Source organism: Tamandua tetradactyla, chromosome 12 (genome assembly GCF_023851605.1).
Source record: "Tamandua tetradactyla isolate mTamTet1 chromosome 12, mTamTet1.pri, whole genome shotgun sequence".
In the NCBI taxonomy this organism is placed as follows: domain Eukaryota; kingdom Metazoa; phylum Chordata; class Mammalia; order Pilosa; family Myrmecophagidae; genus Tamandua; species Tamandua tetradactyla.
In genome coordinates this window covers 2,932,228-2,947,436 of record NC_135338.1, presented here as the reverse complement: position 1 = coordinate 2,947,436, position 15,209 = coordinate 2,932,228, and the positions used below count along the sequence as shown (strand labels likewise).

The following is a 15,209-nucleotide window of genomic DNA, read 5'->3' as shown; positions in this document are numbered from 1 at the left end:
TCTTTGGAGTGTGAGAATTCTGCTCCAGTAACATGATGGTAGGTATGTCTTTCTTGCAGATGCGATGCATGGATAGCATTTCCTGTTTTTTAAGACTATTTTCCCTGCCTGAGTTCTGGGTTTGGAACAATCCAATTCCTTCTTCCCACAGCTCCTCCCCCTGAAACAACTTGGAAGCCACATCTGATTTACAGACCTGATATCCCACTAAGAGCAGATGACTGATGTTCTCCAGCATCACATCTCTGAGCAGTGTTCTCGGGGATGTATCCAGTATGGCCCACTCTTCCTGAGTGAATTCTATAACTACATCCTTTAAAGATCACTAACTCCAGTGGCTGCACTGCCAACAGCTCAGCTGACAGATGTCTTCCTCTGGGCTTACACACACAACAAGATAAGCACTTGACTCAAGAGAGGGCTGATGATGTTCACTGTGTCTCTGTTGGCTTGGAAGGCATAGGGTGGTGTCTGCTAGCTTTCTTTCCTGGGGTACACAACAGTTTCTAACTGGCAAAGATGTCATTCATTGTTTTCCTCCAGTTGATTTCACCTTTCCATGGGAACATGCAAAACTAACCTAAGTGCAGATTTACAGTTTGACTTTTCCGCAGGAGAAGTTTGCATTCACTGAACATATGTGCACATGACCCAAGTACTCCCTGAGCTCCACCCTAGTGATTTTATTGCCATATTCGAGTTGAGATTTTCCTGTTTCTTGGTATGATGAATGCTTTTGGATTGTATTCTAAACATTTTGAGTACTGTATAGTTAGATTTGGTTCCTATTTAAATATCCCCTTTTTGGAGGCGGTCAACCTGCTAAGGATCAAAACTTATGTCCTCATCCACTTTTGTGGGTTGTAGTTTGAATGTCAGTTTTATTTTTAAAGCCTTTGCAGTGCTGTTATGGTCTGCCAGGATTCTGTGCTACCTAGAGGCTGATTTGAAACCTGGGGGTATTCTTCCCCATAGTTCAGTTCTCAAAACTTTTGCTGTGTTGATTCAAACTTGTGTCATACATGGACCACTTAGGGCTGTTCTCAGGGTGTCATACACAGAACTATAAGATTCTTTTTATCTAGATCCCTCTTTTCCATCATCTCTTCCCAGCCTCTAGTTGGGAGTATGTGGTTACTGCATCATTATTATCCTTTCCTTGGTACAGTGTGGTGTGCTTGATAGCACTTCTCCTTGCGATCTCGGGGGTCTCTGTGACAGTGGAGAGCGGAGGGGCGCTGCCACTCTCCTGATGTTATCTTAGTGTAGGGTAGGGCTGTCAGCAAGGCTCCATTCCAGTCTCTACAGCGTCCAGCGGGGAGAGGGAGGCAGGCTGTCACTGCTCTGTTAGTGCGGGACATGGATGGTTAACAGGGCTTCACTCTTGTTCTCCACAGTGCCTAGTGGGGAGGGAGAGGTGTGTGGCTTTTTCACTGACCGCACCTAGAATAGGGTGGGGGAAGTCAGGAAGGGTTCTTCAGGGTTGCCCTCTTCCTCGTCCTTTGACGAGGGACGACAGTTCTCAACTGGGGATGATTCTCCCCACCCAGGTGGCGTTTGGTGATTTCTGCATTTTTTATTGTCACAGCTTGTACGTGTGTGTGTGTGTGTGCACGCATGGTATTGGCATCTATTGGGTAGAGGCCAAGGATGCTGCTGAACATCCGACAATGCCCACAACAGGAGCCACAATATTATCTGGCCCAAGATGTCAGCACTGCCGAAGCTGAGAAACCCTGAGCTGCCGAGAGAGGACTTTTCTTGGAGATTGTGTGGGTCTGTGCCTGCTTGTGTTTCCAGAATACAGGCTTCTCTCAGGCTCCACCAGGATATATAGGAAGTCAACAAACAACCCCCCAAAAAACAACAAAAACAAAAAACTCAAGGAACTCCTTGCCAGGTCATCCTCTGAGTCCCGATGTCTCTAGCCATTTTACCTTTTCCCCTTTATCTCAAGAGTCTTCTGACAGTTGCTGTCTATATTTTGTCCAGCGTTCTTCATTGTAATTAGTACAATTAGGGTAGAATGGATTTATTCCATTTTGTCCAGAAAGGCAAGTCCCTTCAACATTTTAATGTATCATTTTTTGGCATCTAGCATTTATGAGAAATGTAATTTATAATTTATTTTTGAGTAAATTGTCTTTCCTCTCTGGGTGAGGTTAAGAATTTCTCTTATTTTTCAGTTTACTGTAACCATTATGTATATAGGCATGGATTTATTAAAAATTATTTTATTAAGACATTTCTGGTCTTAATTAGCATCTTTCTCTTTAGTTCTTGGGTGTCCTTAGCTATTACCTCTTTGAATATTACCTCTCCCCAAACCTCTCTTTTCATTCCCTCTTAAACCTCTTTAGACTAACATATTGAAGTTCTTCTTTCTGTTTTCCACGTCTGTTAACCACTTATTCATTCATTCTCTCAGTCTGTTGCCTTCTGGGTAATTTCTCAGATTTCTCTTCTACCTCAATAATTCTCTTTTTGGTTAGGTCTGCTATTCAACCTAGCCATAGTTTTAAATTTCAGTGGCAATACTTTTCATTCATAAAATTTTTATTTGTTTAATTTTTGGAGTCTGTCACTTTCTCGTGATATTTTATTCCTTCATCATGGTTTCTAAAGCATGTTTATTTCCTAGTCTATTGGATTCATCTATTGTTTCTCGACCTGGGAGTTTCAGTCTGTGGTGTGCTGATTCACTCTCCTGGCGATCGTTTTCTCATAGGGTCTGCGATATTATTTGTGCTAGTTCATCTTCAGTGAGGTTTCCCCATTCGCCCAAAATTTGGAAGTCCATAAGCCCTGAGCTATGAAGGAGTCTCTAAGGCCAGGTGTTTTCATGTTGTGCTTGCTGGGTCCCTAAGGATTTTAGTGGTCCTGGACCACGTTTTATATTTACTTTTCATCTCAGGGTTCTTTAAATTGTGCATGGAGAAAACTTACAGACCCTTTAGTCTTGTGAGGATTTCTCTTTCTCATGGGTAATTATATATATATGTATACATATGTATATTCAGGGTATGGTATACTCAGCAAGTTTCTTTCTTCAGGTTTGAGAGCAGGTTTTATGTAGCCTTTTTTTCACTTCTAAGATTGTTCTTCACTCTTTAGCCTTTATCCTGGCAAGTGGATCTTCAGTGTCTGTTCTTTGTCTCATAGTCCTAAAGTCTGAGACTAAAACTCATGTGTACTGCTGTAACTCTGACTTTGATCTCTCTTTGTTTTTGGAATCTGGGGACTATTTATCAATTGGAGCCCACTTGTATATTTAAATTTTATTTATTGGTTATGTTTTATCCAGAATTTCCATGTTTGTAGTGGGAAGGGTGCATTCATACCAACTCTGTTTGCCACATGGCAGGGAAGTCCCCAAATGATATTCGATGTAGAAATATCCCTCGTCCATACATTCGGTTGTATTAGCATACAAACAGTATTTGGTGCAGTTTTTTCTCTCTTGAAATACTTTATTAAAAGCATTGCCATATTTCAGTGACCTATTTTAATACCTAAAACACTACATGGTGTTCGCCTGTGCTACTATATGATGGCATACAGCCTAGCAGCCCCTAAGGCTGGGAGGTGTAGGGGAGTGTGCTTCCAAAACATTCATTTCAGTGTCTTTGAAGTCTTAAAGAAATCTCCCTTTTATAAATCCTGATTTTTATCCCTGTTTGCCATATGAAGATTTTTTAGTTTGTTAAATGCTGCCAGAAATGCAACATACCAGAAATGTGTTGGCTTTTATAAAGGGAACTTATTAAGTTACAAGTTTACAGTTCCAAGGCCATAAAAATGTCCAAACTAAGCCATCCGGGGAAAGATACCTTGACTCAAGAAAGGCCGATGGATTCAGAACTTCTCTGTTAGCTAGGAAGGCACATGGCTGGTGTCTGCTGATCCTCTGGTTTCTGATTTCAAACAGTTCCCCTGGGCTGCATTTTCTCCCTGCACCTGCAAAGGTCTCTGTCTATGTTGACACTAAAGCTTTTTCCTAAATAGTTCCCTCTCAAAGAACTCCAGTAAGTGCATAAAGACCCACATTGAATGGTGGAGACACATTTCCGTGGGAACAACCTATTCAAAAGGCCCCCACACAGTTGGGTGGGTCACATCTCACGGAAACAGCTTAGCACCCTACCATAGTAAATCATGCTCTTTAAGCATGGCTTTTCTGGGTTACACAACAGTTTCAAACCAACATGAAGATATTGAGATTAAGAGAGATTATTATGTTATTTGCTATGACTAGGCATTCTCAAGGAAGGAGGCATTGGGTTGATTTATATCTTTACAAATGGTAAAAAACAGTTCATAGCTATGGCATTTTGAGTAGAACTAAGTAGAATTGTGATAAGTTCTATACTGGCCAGCCTTTTCATGCCATGAAATAATACATTGTGAATGTTGTCTCATATAGGGTGACTATTGTAAGATTTATTTTTTCAATCCCCTTTTCAGGGATATTTAGGTTTTTTTCAAAATTGAAAACATTCTGTTGTGACTATTCTTGAACTTAGCTTTTTACACTGTCTTGTTATTTACTTCTAGGTATGAAATTGTTGAGTCAAAGCATTTGGTCATTTAATATCTTGATATTGCTAAATTTTCCTTCAGAAAGATTGCAGCAATTAGTATTTTGAACAGTAGGACACTGATAATAAAATCTAACATAAAGCTTTTTTACAAAAATAATTTCAAAAATTTTCTGTACCTGGCTCACTGATGTTTGTCTTGTCTCCTTCCACTTATCAGGTGCCTCAGGTCAGTAAAACCTACCTTTGTTTATCGAGAACGTGGTTTACAAAGTGTGGTCACCAGACCAGCAGCATGTCATTCACTTCTAGGTGTCTCTTGACCTTTCTGATGTTATTACTAATAACTGCTCTGGTGTCCACAGCGCACTGACTCAAGTGAGGAAGGCAATCCATTTTTCTAAATTTGTGCAAGCCCATGCCATCCGTTTACTCAAAGGGCATTTGAGCATGTAGGAGACTGATGATTTAGGGAGGCGGAAGAAGTTTATATCTTACTAACACAAACCACTTGAAACTGAATATTACATGCCCATTCTAAAAGTCCTTTAGCCATTTCACTATGTCCCTTTGCTATCCCCTCCTTGTTTCCCTCTCTTGTCTACTGCATGTCCCATTAATTTTCTTTTTTCTATAGAGCAGTCTATCCGTTCCACTTGTTTCCTTGTCTTCTGATAAAAAACAGGGTTTTTAACTGCAGACAGTAGAATCCATTCAACTACTTTACAGAATATGAGGGTTTGAGAAGTAAGCTTGTTAGCCATTCAGTGAAAGGTAATATAACCAGGAAAAATATCCAATTCTAAAACAGGACTATTCCAGTAGAAATCTTGGTGCTGGAGTTTGCCCAAAAAGCTAGCAATTGACACCAGACCTTATACTATAGCTGCTGCAAAAAGTCAAATGCTTCCACAGCCATTCTTGCAAGTAAAGGGGAAGACCTTCTGTGTCACTAAGTTTACTTTCCAAGCCCCATGGGGTGAGTTTTCTCGGTGGCTGTTAGTTCATAGGTGGAACCAAATCTGCAAAGACGTTTTGGCACTTTAGTCTTTAGATTTCTTGCTTCTTGTGTATAGGAGGGCTCTGGGGAGATGGAAATGGGGTTGAGTGAGGCCTCTCTAGTTTCATTGGTGGGATAGAGCCTCTCGTTTGCCTTGATTGAGTTGCTCCAGACAGATTTAGGAGAGGGACATTAAAAGTTTATCTTCTTAAAATTTTTCTTCTGTCTGAAATTAATTTCTCCTCTAAACTAGAATAAATTATATTTATAGTATGTGGTTAATTTTTCTATGTGTGGATTTCACCAGTAATATTAAATGCCTTGTTATGTTTTCCATGGGACTTGTCTTATATCAACATTTAAAATGTATTTTAATTGCTTGATTTTCTGATTTTTCAGTGGTATTGTCTTACTGTTTATGGTAGTTAGATTCAGGTGTCAACTTGGCCAGGTGAAGGCACCTAGTTCTGTTGCTGTGGACATGAGCCAATGGTATGTGAACCTCATCTGTTGCTGATTACATCTGCAGTCGGCTAGGAGGCATGCCTGCTGCAATGAATGATGTTTGACTTAATTGGCTGGTGCTTAAATGAGAGAGCTCAGTGTAGCACAGCCCAAGCAGCTCAGCATACCTCATCTCAGCACTCTCAGCTCAGCCCAGGCCTTTGGAGATGCAGAAAGAAATCACCCTGGGGAAAGTTGTTGGAACCCAGGGGCCTGGAGAGAAGGCCAGTGGAGACCACCCTGTGCCTTCCCACATAAGAAAGAACCTCAGTGGAAAGTTAGCTGCCTTTCCTCTGAAGAACTAACAAAATAAATCCCCTTTTATTAAAAGCCAGTCCGTCTCTGGTGTGCTGCATCCCGGCAGCTAGCAAACTGGAACACTGTTTTTATCATCACACACATACACTGAGCACACAGCATGCACGTGTGTGCACTGGTGTTCTTTCCTCATTCCTTCCGACTAATTTCATTTTCAGGCTCTAGAAAGTACCATGGAGATGCAAAAGGACTGCATTTTATTAACTTAGGGAGTGCTAGGATCTTTGCTTTATTTGGTCATCCTACTTAGGAGCGTGAGATATCTCTTCATTTATTTATGTCTTTCTTCATTCAATTATGATTTTCTAATTTTCTTTGAATACATTTTTTTGGTGACCTCAATTAAATTAATATCCAAGTAGGTTCTTATCTTCCTGTATGAATGAATTGCCGTTTTCTGGTTGTGGTGTGTGGATTGTCCAGTGTCCGCTTTCCCTGGCAGGAGTGCTGACCGTCACTGACGGAACCAGAGGAGTGATCTGAAGACGGTGAGAGGCATGCGCCAAGACTGAGGTGGTCGAGCCTGCAGTGGACGAGAAGTTGTTCATGGAGCTCAGCTCTCCTGTCTTCCTGTTTGGAGGATCCGTCAGGGCCCGGAGACTGAGGGGGCTTCAGATCAGGGGTCTTTGCAGACTCGGTGCTGGGTAGCAGGGTGGAGCTCCCTGCAGAGACGAGCCTCGTGGGATTCCAGGGACCCTCCACGGAGTGTGGGGCCGGTCCTGGAGACGGGACGCGATATCTGAAAGCTGATCAGGCCTGACCAAGTGGATTTCTTAGTCCTATGAGGATCGACCGCGCAGCTGACATCCGCGGGCCCCGCGGTCTCCTGGGCTGCTGGGCCGGTTTGCGCTGGGCTGTGCCTCTGCGGTGCGGAATCGCTCTGCCACCTCGTGGCCGTGTCGGGGAACTGCGCTTCCCAGGCGCAGCTCGCGTCCCTTCTGCTCCCCGGAAACTTGCAAGGCTGGAATTGGTCGCCCTGGATCGTTTCTGCCTTTGGTCCAGTGAACCAACCTGATTTGAAGAGATTTGTCATCGCACATGCCCAAAGCAGGCCTGAATAGTATCTCAAAACGGAAACATATCAACAAGGAATTTCACTGCCTGTGTAGCAGCACCTTGGCATATTCAATAATAAGTGTGTTCAAAGTGAGAACAGGCAAATGTTATGCCCCAAAGCTGTTTCGAGGATGCTCTGAGAGATCCTGTGATTTTCTTGGGGATTTGAATTAGCACTGTGGGGTAGCACTGTGATTAAGTTTAGATTACAATTCTGTTTTAGGTCACATTTCTTTATTCCTCTAAATCAAATGAATTGCCTAACTGAAGGGGAAATTCAATCCCAGTCACTAAGGGATATTTTAGTCTCCTGGCTACTAAAACAGATGCCAGACAGTGGGTTGGTTTAACCACAGGAATTTATCGGCTCCCGGTTTTAGAAGCTAGAAGACTTGCTTCTTTCCCGACTCAGTGTCTTCAGTCTGGCTGGCAATCTTTGGGGTTCCTTGGCCGTTCGGTTGCATGGCGATGCCCACAGTGGTGCCTTTTCCTTTCTCTTCTGACTTCTGGCTGCTCCCTGTGGCTTCTCTCGCTGTGGCCGCCTTCATAAGGACTGCAGTAATAGGATTCACCTGCCCTGATTCAGATGGGTCACACCGAAGCTGAAGGAACCTCATCGAAAGGTCCCATTTACAATAGGTTCAACTCGACAGAAATCGATTACGAAAATGTTTTTCTGGGGTATATAATTCCAAGCCCTCCTCTTGGAATTATAGAGTTGGACACCCTCCTCTACTCCACGGGATCACACAGGATTCCCAGGCTAGTGCAACGTGGTGTATTTGGTCTGCTAACCAGTGTCAGTTCCATCACGACTGCTATGCATTCTGACACGTGGCAGAGGAAGATTGGAGCCGCAGGGTCTGGCGGGGCAGATGACTCTCACCGCTGTTCTAATCACAGGGTCAATGCGTAGCATCCCTCCGGTTGGAGCAGGGCTGCCTCCTTCCCGCATCCAGGCGCAGGGGGGAGTTCGCTCTGGGTTTCTGCCAGAACATGGCTCTTCAAACCCATTCCTTTCCCGGTCTTGAGGAACACCAAGTCCTTTTCCTTTTGTCACAGACTTTCCTCCACAACCACTACCTGGATAGGAAGTTCTGTGTTGTGTAGGGACCTGACAATTTCCACTTAGGTCCCTCAAGCCACAAGCCGTTAAGAGCCTGTGACCATCACTAATGACTCCAGAACCCTGAACAGGAAGTTGTCTCCCTTCTTGGAAGGGGGAAGAAAAATAGTGACAGCAGCGATAGCAGAAAAATACTGATAGCAGAGAAAACAGCCCAAATCAGTACCTCAATAGAGCATCCTGCTCGGCTGCATTCCGACTGCGGTGCAGGCTGTGCCTGCCGCCTCTGCAAGCAAAGCTGTCAGTGGGTCAACTTTAGTAGTTCAAAAGTTAAGGTGCTGTCTTAGTTTCCTGGTTTCTAAAATAAATACCATGCAATGGGTTGGCTTGAACAACGGAAATTTATTGGCTTATGGTATTGAGGCCAGGAGAAGTCCCCAATAAGGCACCATCAAGGTGATCCTTTCTACCAGAAGACTGTGGCATTCTAAGGCTGGCTGCACTTATCCTTGGTCTTTCTGTCACATGGCGATGCATGTGGTGGCCTCTCCTGGCTTCTCCTTTCTCTTTTGGTTTCTGTTGACTTCCAGCTTTTGGCTGCTTCCTCAGGCGTCTCTCTTTGCGGCTTTTCCTATCAGGCTCTCAGTAATAGGTTGAGACCAGCCTGGGTCACTTGGGCTCCACCCTAACTGAGGTAACGTCATCAGAAGGTCCTGTTTACAAGGATCCGCACCTGTGCTGCTTTGGAAGTATGAGGTACCACAGAAAAGCCATGTCTGAATCCTGACCCAACCCTGCGGGGCAGCTGTTTCTTCTAATCCTAATTCAATACTGTAGGTTGGGGACTTTTGATCAGGTTATTTCCACAGAGATGTGATGCCCCCAATTGTGGGTGTGACCTCTGATCAGACGGAGATGTGACTCCACCCATTCCAGGTGGGTCTTGATTAGTTTACCAGAATCCTTTAAAAGAGGAAACATTTTAGAGAGAGTCAGAAATGACAGAGCCGACAGAAACTTCAGAGCAGAGCTGTCAGAGAACAGAGACACGGATGTTCGGAGATGCTTGGAGCCCAGCAGACGACGCCATGAGATGTTAGCAAGCCAGAACCTGGAGAGAGCCAAGGGAAGCCAAGAGATGAAGGTCAGCCCCAGAGAAGCAAAGTGAGGAGCCCCCACAGGAACAGAGGCTGAAAGCAATGGGGCCCGAGAGCAAGGGACCAGCGGGTGTCAGCCCCATGACTTCCCAGCTGACAATGGTGCTCCTGACCCATGAGCCTTTCTTGAATTAAGGTATCGTTCCTTGGATGCCTTAGTTTGGACGTTTTCATGGGCTTAGAACTGTAAACTTAAATTCTCCTTTCTAAAAGCGGTTCCAGTTCTAGTGTATCGCATTCCAGCAGCTTGCAAATTAACACAACACCCACAGGGATGGATTACGTTTAAGAACATATTATTCTAGGGAACATAACTTTAAGCCACACAGCCCTCTCTCTGGACTTCAAAAAGACATGCTGTCCCCACATGTAAAATATATTCATTCCATCACAACATCCCCAAAGCCTTACCTTATCTCAGTAACAATGTTGTGTACAAAGTCTCACCAAAGTTGGTAATGATGGTGGTCTGTCCTGGGGTACAACACCCCTCTATCTGTGGAGCTGTGAAACCCAGAAATATAGGTCATGGGTCTCAAACCATTCTGGAACCCAGCAGGGCAAACTTCATTAGATTTCAAGGTCAGGGAGCCACCTCTGGATCGATGCTTGTCCTTCAGGCCTGGTGGAGCAGCAGCCCCACCCTTCTCAGTGCCTGCACAGTGGTCCCGCTCTCCCTGAGTGCCGGGGTGAAGGCCTCGCCCTCTCTGAGCACCGGGGTGGTGACCATGCTGTCCGTGAACTCTGTGTCACAGCCCCACCATCTTCTAGCATTGGGGTGGCAGCGTTCGCCCCTAATGAGGGGTGGGAAGCCCATCCCTTCCAAGCACCAGAGCAGATGGCCTGCCCCCTCCAGATGCAGTGGTGACCCTGCCCTCCCCCCCACACGAGTGGGGCCTTTCTTTTGGCTCCAGGATATTTCTCTGGTCCAGACCTCAGCGTCCATGGTTCTGCCCTTGAAGGCGTTCTTCCTTCAGTCCATCCTTTCTCTGTCCCTTCCAGGCTAGGCTAGCAGTGGTTCTGTTCATACACATTTCACAAGAATCTCGCCTGCTTTGCATGCAATTCCCAGGGGTCTAAACCATCCAGCCGAAGGACTGTCCTTAGCCTTCCTGGATAATGGCGCCTCCAGTCCTGGCTTTCACGGAAATGGCTGGCTGTATCCATGTTTGTGAGCCCTGATCCCACACACTCTTTGGCAAAGGATTGTTCAGTTGAACCCTCGTAAACAGCCCTGTCCTCTGGGAACTCACTTCCCAAGCACTTCAGCTAGAGCTGCTTCTGGCCCTCGGAGCAGCTACTTGCATAGGCTCAGAATTTTCCAAACCATCAATTTCTGGTTTCTTTGTGCATTAGAGTTAGGTTCTCAGCATATCCATTTCCTCTCACATTTTGCCATAACTGCCAGGAGAAGCCAGGCGGCACCTTCCTTACTTAGCTTGGGAATCTCCTCAGCTATATATCCAAGCTCATTGTTTACGAGTTCCACTTTCAGTCCGGCATCAGAATGCAATTTTGCCATGCTCTTTGCCACTTTTTAATGAGGATCATCTTTCTCCCAATTTCCAATAACGTAGCCATAATTTCCTTCATCAGAAGTACCTTTATTTCTACCAATAGTCACTTCAAAGTAGACTTTTTCTATCAGACATCTTACAGTTCTTCTAGCCCCTACCCATCACCCAATTCAAAAGCCATTTCCACGTTGTACGTATTTGTAATGGCAGCTCCACACTTTCCAGTCCCGAAGATGACTTGAGGTTCCTGGATGCTAAAACAAATACCATGTGATGGGTTGGCTTAAACGATGGGAATTGATTGGCTCATGATTTTGAGGCTAGATGTCTAAAATCAAGTAATCATCGAGGTGATGGTTTTTCCCAGAAGGCTGTGGACACTGGCTGCTGGTGAGACTTGGCTGCTGTCTCCTGTCCCGTGGCGGTGCAAATGGTGGTCTTTCCTGGCTTCTCTGGGTTCCATTGACTTCAGCTTCTGGCTGCCCCCTGTCTGTTTCTCTCTATATAAAGGACTCTAGCCATAAGATTAAGACCCATCCTCATTCAGGTGGACTGCACCTTAACTGAAGCAACCTTATCAAAAGGTCCCACCTACAATGGTTTCACACCCACAAGGATGGATTAATTTTAAGAACATGCTTTTGGGGGGCACACAGCTCCAAGCCGCCACAGTTGGTGTGTTTGTTTCTTTATTGAATTCCTACCATATGCAAGCACTGTATGAGTTCTTACAATATGAAGACGACTTCGTAGTCCCAATTTAATAATGGTGGCAGGGTACTAAGTGCTGAAAGAGAGAGGTCTATGCTGAGTTCTGTGCACATGCTGAAGGAAATATTGATATCTCCACTTCATAGGTCAGGAGATGACATTTGAGTTGGATCAGAAACATGAGAAACATCTGCTTGGTGATCAAAAAGTAAGTTACAGTACATTCCAGGCAGTGGCAACTGCACGGGCACAAATATAGAGTAAGGAAAATGCATGGCTGATTCAGGAAGTGCCCTGTGGCTCAGTATGGTGTGCGTGCAGGAATTGTCTGGGGACATGGGTGGAGGTGAACTGGGTTGGAGCCTAACCGCAGAAGCCCTCATTTACTGTACTAAGAAATGTATAAGCCCCAATCCATTTTCTGTTGCATTATAACCCATGGGCTTGCTTAAGAAAATGTGGCAAGCCCTCAGGGCAACTGCATTTCTACCGTCTTCTCTCCCACTCAATGAACTGGTATTATCTACTGAATATTATGGAGAATAACAGTGTTTATGCTCGCATAGAGAGGGAGGGAGGGAGAGGAGAGAGGAAGTAAGGAGGGGGGGGAGGGGAGAGAGAGACAGAAGGGGGAGAGAATGGAGAGAGGGGACATGAGGAGAGAAGGAGGGGGAAAGGGAGGGAAGGGGAGCTCGATCTTGACTGATTGATTGATTCAGGAGCGGAACTCAGGTAATGCATGGTGAGTGAATAGATTTTGTATAGAATCAAGGGCTTATATATTTTAGATTAGATATAGGATGTGAGGAAGAAACAAAAGATTATAAATACAGTTTTCTAGTTAAGACAGCTGGTTGGATGTTAATCTCATTGCATGAGACAGAAGGTAAGAGAAAAAACAGATTTGGGAGTCAAGATAATGAGCAGTTTTGGGGGGCACATTTGAGATGTGTGAGGGACTTTTGGATAGAGAAGCAAAGTAGGCTACATTTCCAAAGTAGGTTGGAAATGTTTGTCCAGTGCTTGGGAGAGAGTTGGTGGGTTTAGATTTGGGAAACATCAGAGAGTAGATTTTAGGGGTGTCACAAAAGTGAGTAAGATTTCTCAGGAAGAGTGACTATAAGAAAAAGAGTTAGGGCAGGCGCTGGCCATGTTCAAAGCAGAGATGGCAGCAAGATGTTGATTCCGTGCAGGCAGTATGGGCTTGTTTTTCCAAAGAAAACCCAGTAGTTGCACCCTGTTTTGCAGAAACCATCAAGGTTTGGGAATTATTCTGATGATGATGATGAAACTTCTGAGTAAAGCCTTCAGAGGAAAGTGGCTGAGAAGCAAGTGATGAAACAGATCAAAGTGGACATCCAGGAGGCCCTTAGAGAAGATGCCACTGTTCATGACTATGGTAGCATTTATGATGAAATGTAGGAAGAAAAAGAGAAAAGTTATCCCAGATTATTCTTGGGAAAACACCGAAAGCGCAAGCATATTCACAGCTCACTAAAAGCAGTTGAGATCAGAAAAAAAGGAGCAGGAAAAAAGAATGGGAAAAAAATTCAAAGAGAATGAGACATGGAAAAGGAGACTTTGAGGATAAAGATTGATTTGGGTCATCTGCTCATAAGAAAAAAATGCATGAGAGAGCTGAAGAGGAAGAAAGAAAAGAGGGCTGCTGCACTTGAAGCACATTTGGATGTAACTAAGCAGAACGACCTCGGTGGATTTTATAGGCACCTATTAAATCAAGCAGCTGGTGAAGAGGAAGTACCTAACTGCAGCTTTCATGAAGCCAAGTCTGGAATAAAGGAAGAGAAATCAAGAGGTTACTCTGATGAAGTGAGTTCAGAGAACGAAATACCACATGAGAAATGGGTTCTCCAAACGGCTGTGGAGGTAGAGGAAAACCCAGATGCAGACAGTGATTTGGATGCAAAGAGCTGCGAGGATGATGAAATGGAAGAAAATCGTAAAGTGAACTGCAGAGGATTAAAGGCCTCCCAGAATGACCTTGAGATCACAGGAATCAAACCCACTCACGGTCAGTTTGTGAACAAAGAGGACACAGTGCCAAATGCCACACAAAAAGTCCCAAGTCAGGAGGACATGAGAACAGGGAAGATAAGCTCCCAGAGAGACAACCCAGGGACCAGGAGAGGCATTACACTGACCTGATTACCTAAAAGAAAGGAAGGCTTTCCATCGGCATCTCGAGGCCAAGCATTGAGAATTTAACTGGAAGAGGCGTGAACAAGAAGATAAACCAGGAGGAAGAGACAGAGAAAGAAATGACAAAGAGTGGAAAAGGGAGAGAGATAGGGAGAAATATCCCCCAAGAGAACAAGGAAGAGATGGAGAACGAAATGATGGTAACCGACACAGTGAGAAGGGCGGAGAGAAGGAAGAGAAAAGCAAAGAGAAGGAAGAGCATGTGAAAGGTCGGAAGGAAAGAAATGAGAACAACGACAAATACAAAGTCAGGGAAAGTGAGAAGTAAGCAATGATAAATATAAAGACAGGGAAAAACGAGAAGTAAGTGTTCAGTCCTCAGAAAGAATTCAAGACAGAAAAAAGAAAGCAGCCCATGCTCTAGAGCAAAAGATAGGCTGTTTGGCCAGGAAAAATCCAATCAAATGAGGAACATGGAAAAGGACAAAGAAAGAAACTCGGAGAAGTCCACTAGCTCTGCCACATCACGGGAAGCAAAACACAGAATCACAGAGAAAAGGTTAGAGAAGGGAGAAGAGCGAGAGAGTCGCCTGAGGCAGCAAGCAAATTTGCAAAGCAGAATAACGAAGAAACTGTCAAGTCTGCCAGGCAGGTACTTGGCCAGGCGAATGGCGGAGGGTTCATGAGAAGACCTCTACTGAGAAGGAAGATGAGTGATGGCTGTAGCAACAGAGAGATCTAGGGGCACATAGAAAATTATTACTTTTATACAACTCCTGGAACATGTTGCATAAAAGGAAACTGTGTTAACAATGGTTTGGGAGGACCTTTAAAAATATTTTTTTCAAAGTTGAGTTTTGGTTTAGGTTTAAGACAGTCCCTTTACCATGAATGTTTGAATTTATATAATCTTACTTAGTACCACATTCTTGGTTTTATTTAAGTAATTGTTAGGAGTGTGTGTAATGCCTGTAGGGGCTTAGTAAGGACAATTGGCTGTACCACAACCGTTCAAAAAAAGGATTTAAACAACTACCCTGATGCTGATTTTGATGCAGAATCTGTTTTGTTTTACGAATGCTGAATTTCTGATTATAATACATGGAGATGGATAATAAAGTAGAGAGAAAATATGGTTATGCTTTATGCTCTGAGGTTCGTATTACAGTATAAAATGTGCAT

The 15,209-nt window shown here is 44.1% G+C and overlaps 1 pseudogene; it reads left to right on the top strand.

Annotated features, from left to right (window-relative positions):
* Nucleotides 1-13,043: 13,043 nt before the first annotated feature.
* On the top strand, nucleotides 13,044-14,744 carry LOC143651182 (nuclear speckle splicing regulatory protein 1-like; annotated as a pseudogene).
* Nucleotides 14,745-15,209: the final 465 nt, after the last annotated feature.